The sequence below is a fragment of the Calidris pugnax genome, unplaced genomic scaffold (assembly GCF_001431845.1).
Source record: "Calidris pugnax isolate Ruff unplaced genomic scaffold, ASM143184v1 scaffold694, whole genome shotgun sequence".
Classification (NCBI taxonomy): domain Eukaryota; kingdom Metazoa; phylum Chordata; class Aves; order Charadriiformes; family Scolopacidae; genus Calidris; species Calidris pugnax.
In genome coordinates this window covers 32,680-39,089 of record NW_015091411.1, presented here as the reverse complement: position 1 = coordinate 39,089, position 6,410 = coordinate 32,680, and positions in this window count along the sequence as shown.

Here is a 6,410-nt window from a genome sequence, read left to right as displayed (position 1 = left end):
ACAATGCAGTGGTAATGATAACATTTCAGGTGTTTGAAGAACAGCATTGATATTTCAACTCCTCCCAGCAGCAAGCCTCACAGTTACAAATGCTGTGATATATATATATATATATATCTATATCTATATATAAGCCAGATGGAAATTACCATTGTCTTTTCCACAGCACAGAAGCGTGGAAAGAAACCTTAGCGTTTGCTAAGGTTTTAAGCCTGGTTTGCTAAGGCTTTAAGATAGGCTATTTCTCCTCACTGGAAAAATCCACATGGTAGGAGCCTGAGTCCTGGAGCCCTGAGTTACAGACACATACAGGGCCCACCTAACACTAAACCCCTACACAAGACAGCCCTTTCCCCCTGCCCCCGACAGCACAGGGGTGGGATCATTAATGAACCCACCCTTAGGTGTGCCTTTACAGCCAGAAAAAACAAGCACTGTTAAGGCACCAATCATTTGCCGTATTTCAGGCTGAAATGCGTTGCAGACTGTTTGAAGTCTACCTGACACTGCCAAAGGAAGGCAACCAGCATGCTTGTCCTGCCAACAAGATGCACCATGCTCTTTCCCAGCACAAGTGCAAGGCAAGTTCCCAAAACCCCTCTTACCACTTGCCATGATAGCCCCACACTCGCTTCACGTCCTTTTCTAGTATTTTTATACTGCCCTCCTCTGAGCAACGGGCTCCAGGCTCTTCGCAAATGTTTTTTCCTCAAGAAAATGTCACAGAGAGGCACTTGTCAAAACAGGACCCGTCTGTCCTGGAGGCTGCATGCAGATGGCTGGACAGCAAGGACCCAGCCCTGCAGGGTGGGCCCCCTGCAAAGAGAAGCATTTAACTCTCAAAATTAAAAACAACTTTGGGAGAAACGATGTGATAACTTTTTTCAGATGCAAGATGTGCTTTCCTAACAGGTGCCAGCTCCATTTCTTTTGGAGGAGCCAGAAGTGCTACTGGTGAATGATTAGGTACACTCCTATTGCCAGTTGCTGGTTTTCAGCACACTCAACCATCACATGCAAAAGCCCCTTCCCAAATGCCTGCAGCAGCCGGGAAGTACAAATGGAAGCTGCTCAGCCCCTTGCACTTCCATTTTTGGAGGCATGATAAAGGTGGTCCCTCCACAGCCCCCATGCCTCCTCACCACCACCTCCACGCACATAGCTCCAGCCTCTTCTGGGCAGGGGAGCCACAGAACCAGCACATTGCCTTGACAGTTTGTTTGGATGAAGGTTCAGAGGTTTTGTACCTTTTCTGTGCTACTTTGCAGTTTGTGCTTCTACTCGTTGCCAGAGCAAAATGCACGGAGCAATAATTGGTGTTTCCATTGTTCCCAGTGCAGCTGGAAGTCACGGCTGAGCAAGAACCTTGCGCCGTCTCTGCCAGATGTGTGTGACCAGATTCTTAGGTCCTATAAATCCATATTCATCCACCAGCTTGGCTGAATTCACTAATTTGAGACCATGACTTCATCAGCTGTGGGCTAGGTGCCTAGTTTCTCTCTGGCCACTGTCAGATTTAACACGCATTCCTGCACACAAGCACTACTGCAGCTTGCTGCCCTTGGTCGAAATAAGGGCAGGGGCAGACGCCCAGCTCTGCCTCGCACCAGTGACGGGTACTGACACCGCTGGCACGGGCACCGGGCAGCCCCCGTGCAGCTGGGCTGTCAATAGCTCAGCACTGACCGCCAGTAATCACAGCGACAGCAGTGGGTAACCATGGCTCCTAAAATTTCATTCAGAGTACAGTGTCTTCTACAATCATTCCCTGCTCAGAAGTCACCCCCTTGGGAGGTGTGAGCAATAAGTATCTGTCAATCACAAGCTGGGAATGGAACGGTAACAGAGCCTTAACCTGAAAAGCCCTCTCCATCCATCTCCCTGCGCTCTTCCCCACTCCAGCTGGAATTGCAGAGATCCAGGCCAGACACCAGCAACGCAGCGCAATGTCAGTGCTCTCAGGAAATGAAATACAGCAATGAGCTGGGGCCAGCTATGGCCTCACATCAGCTGGCAGCTTGGGGTGACCTGCTCCAAGTTGGAGGTTTGAAATATAGCCAACTGCACTGTGCATGACTCTCAGATGTCTATAAATGTTTCACAGTATTCCAATTCCTTGTTAGAGGGAAAAAAAAAACCCACAGCAGAAGGAAATGACGGACTGAAATCATTGTATGAAACAGGGACTGCGTGAGAGTGACCAGGTGATGTGGAGGCATAGGCTGCCCAGAGTGGGCAGGGAGGTCAGGACAGGTTTGGCAGCTCAAGCGGTGAAGACAGAAGGCCAGACCCTCCCCTCCAGGAGGACAGTCAGCACTCCTCTGGTTCCCGGACTGTCATTATGGCTCACTTGGTCCAAGTTTATCGCTGCTCAGAGTAGCTGGACTGGAAGCATTACCACAGTCCCCTGGGAGCCTGGAAAAGCTGGAGAGACACCGTTAACGCTGCCCTGAGAAAGTGACCAGCAGCAATTTGACTTGTACCTCCAAAAGACAGAAGGCAGTTTCCAGCGTTTTCACTATGAGCTTCATCCCATGAAGATGCTGAGCAGCTTTGCGCTGGGGCAGCCAGCCTTCTGGGTACACAGAGCACACAACTCCATCAGAGAACAACAGAGTTAGAGGGTCCCCATCACTGACTAACCCTGTGAGTGGAAAGCCTGCCCCATAGTTGACAGCATGCTTTTCCTTAACTTCACTCATCTTTTTTTTAATCTTCAAAATGTTAATAACTTTAAAAAAAAAAAGACCAAAAACCACCCCAAAAAACAAACCAAAACAAAATATATACCAAAACCCAAGCAACCTAACACTCCCTCCCCTCCTCCTCGCCCCCCCAACCAGAGAAGTCTTAACCAATACAACCATAGAAAATAAATGCAAGACAGAAAATATTAAATCTGGGACAGCAGCAGCACTTTCCAACCATCAAGGCCTAATTCTTTATATGCAGATTTCCTCCTGTGCTTACAAAGTAATTAATCCCTCATTGTTCAAAATCCAACCCAAGTCCTGCTGTAGGGCCACATCCCACATTGGGTGAGTTTCCTTTTAAGCTGAGCTCATTCATCCCAGCATCTGCACCACACACAGCCAAACTGCTCATCCCATGGCAGAGAAGGGAATCAGACCTTCCAGGAAGAGAAGCTTGGGGCAGAAGAGGGAGGAGAATAGAAGTCCAAAGTTGCCCACTTCCTTGGAGTATGAGGGACAGAGGAGGAGGAATTCAGATGTGTCCTTGCTTACCCACAAACACTCTAGACAGGAATGAAGCCCGCAAGATCTAAGAAGCCCCATCGCTTCCCTGCTGCCCTCGCCAGCCAGGAAGGCACAATGTTTCTCTTAATTGATTCATCAGGAGCAGCTTCATTTCCAATGCCAAAACGCTTAGCAAACCCTAAAAGCATTTCACAGGTGTTTTGGCAAATTCTTTTCACTTAGTTGATGATCTAACTCTTTATTAACTGAGTTAGATGAGTCCTGTAGCCACATCTTTCATGATATTCCATGTTGTATAGGAGTCTCTATAATAAAAATCCCATAGAAGTTACTCTACATTCATAGGAATCTACGGGCTTGTGTTAAATTGCTTTCAGTAAGAAACAAGTATTAAATCCAATGAAATGTTTCTTGGTCTTCCTTAGTTCCTAAAAGAGAGTATCAATACTGGGGGCGGGGACAGGAGGGAAACAATGTTTTGAATGTCAGAGGAACAAAGGAAAACCTGGAATGATTAACTGGAAATACTTTTCCTGAAAACAACGCATGGGGTTGTAGGTGACAAACCCGTACAAGTGCTCCAGCAGCAGCTGAAGTGCTGGTGTGTGTTTCCCAGAGAGGCTGTGCTTGGGGACATCACCCCAGCGCTTGACAGTGGCCACTCCTGACGCTGAGACAGGAATCTGCATTCCTGCTCCACATTCACACAGACTGCAATACGAATTGAATCTTACTGCTTTTAAAACCTAGATTTAGATCTATTTATTCACCCCAGGAATCAGTTTACCTGATTCAGATACTGGTTATAGGGCTGGATCTCACTCTCGACACGATGACTTTAACACTCTTCCTCATTTGATCTGTTAATGAATAAAGCTTTTTTGCCCCCTAGCTGTTCTTTGTAATTCTGTACAAATCAATTTAAATGAGCACGCTGTAAATGACAGACTGAAGTCTTATACAACAGACTTATTCTGCTGGACAAGTACATTCACACTCTGTTAAACTTCCAGCTGAATTTAATGGTACACCTCAAAGGAGTTATGTACGAGTGATTACGCGTGCTAATCACAACCTTTTGACTCAGGCTATTCCCTCTTCACTATTCCCACTGGAAACCCGTCTCGTCACACAATGCTTTTTCGCTGCATGCTGAATGCACAGAATAATATTGCACAGGAGATAATAAAGGCAGAAATCTTAAAAAAAAAAAAAAAAAAGCTTGTAAGAAATGAGTGCTGGACAAGCAATTATCCTTATGCAGAAAATTAACACTTTTGCATAACCAGTCACAAACAAGAAGACGTGGAGATATGTTTGACAACCAAGCAGGGAAGACCGAAGGAAACAAATGCAGGCAAGGTGCTACCTGGGGAAGCAGGGTTAAGGACAGTTTTAGCAACTTCAGGGCTCAAGTCATGGTCAAAGGCTTTAATGAGGATTTATAATATTTGTTCCTCTTGGAAATGTCTGCAAGTTCCAGCACTGCCTGCCCTCCCAAGTCACGTATGCTAACTGTAAGGCACCTGTCCTGTGGGAGCAGCCCCAGATGTAATTACACAGTACCATTCGTGGCTTTTTATAAGGAAGTGGCATCACCACCTCTGTATTCTGCCAGGCACCTCCCCAGAAGCAGCCCGAATGGGAATGTAGAGCCATGAAAGGACTTCCTCCATCTGCCCAGCCACACGGGGCGGGAGCAGGAGGATCCCTGAAAGTATCACCCCGACCTATGCACCAGGGCATCCTCTGCCTTCAGCAAGGTCTAGGGACTCCTTGCTGAAGAAATTGGGCCAGAATCACAAAACCTAATCCATCTCACCTGTACTTCTCTTAGCATTGTGAGCTTAAGCACTTCACTGCACAGCCCATGCCCAAATCTTGCCCATGCCCATAGCTGTCATCTCTTCATATGACTAATGTGTTCCAGTGGGTAAGCTCAAATCTTCCCATGCCCTCCAACGTCTGGTCACACAATTGGGAAATAAATGGAATAAAGGGAGGTTTCAGTTTGATTCCCCTCACACTTTTTTTTTTCCTTTTAATGAAACCAAACCCTACAATAAAGATAGTGAGAGCTAACAGTGTTAATGCAAATGGCGCACTCAAACAGCCAGCATCAAAAAACACTCCCTTTAGTGAACTTTTCAAGAAAACCCATTTCCCAACATAGATCCATTAGCAAAACCAGCCCATGCTGGCTTAGTTCTGTACTGGGGCAGCCCAGCAGCACAGCATTGCATGTGTTGTACTAGGTTTGGCTGTGACGGCCATTTCTCTGGTTGACCAGGTGCTTGGGGCCATGGCTCCAACACAGAGATGTGGCATAGGGAAATGCTGCCATGGTGGAGGTGCAGGATGCAGCACGGAGGGGCAGAGGTGCAGGGGGCAAGAGATGGGCACATACTGGGCACTGCATAACCCTTAGCTACGCACAGCTCACTGGCACTTGGGCTGGAGCTTCTAGCTATAGAAGCTCCATAGGGGAGCTTCAATATAGCTCCCCTATGTTACATGTAGTTATAGGGGTAACAAAGAAACTAGCAGGTGTATAGTATCGAGAATTTTACATGTAGAAATATTCTAAATTACTATTCTTTCTTTCCTTTTCTGTAACAACTTGAACCTGATGTGACCACTGTGGAGATCTTGCTCTACAATGTGTGGTGCTGCTGATAGGCTGCTTTTTTTTTCTGGCTGTGATGTTCAGGAGCTGAATTTCTGGGGGAAGGCAGGCGACAGTCACAGCTCCCTGCAAGGTGATGCCTCTGCATGGTGCTCTGTTTTCTCCTGGTTTGGGTCTTGGTCCCTTGAGGACAGGGAGACAGGCACCCGTGCCCACACAGGGAGAAGGTACAGCATCCTTCTCCTTCCCACCACCTCATCCCATGGTAAAACTATAATTTGATTCCTCTCCCCACAACTATTTTTGGATTTTCAGCACCGAAATTAGTATAACTCATTCAGACAGGATGTCGTTGCTACAGCACTAGAGAAGGGTACTTGGAAATGAATACCAGTCTTTGATTAAAAGATAGATGTCTAAAACCCTTTGAATAAAACACACTGAAACAGACATATAAAAAAAGGCCTATCAAAAGATTGCTCTACTCCCTTACCCTTACTTCATTTAGGCAAAAGGCAATGGAAACAGTTCTGTATAAGTTACCACGTTGTTTCTCCAATGGCAAG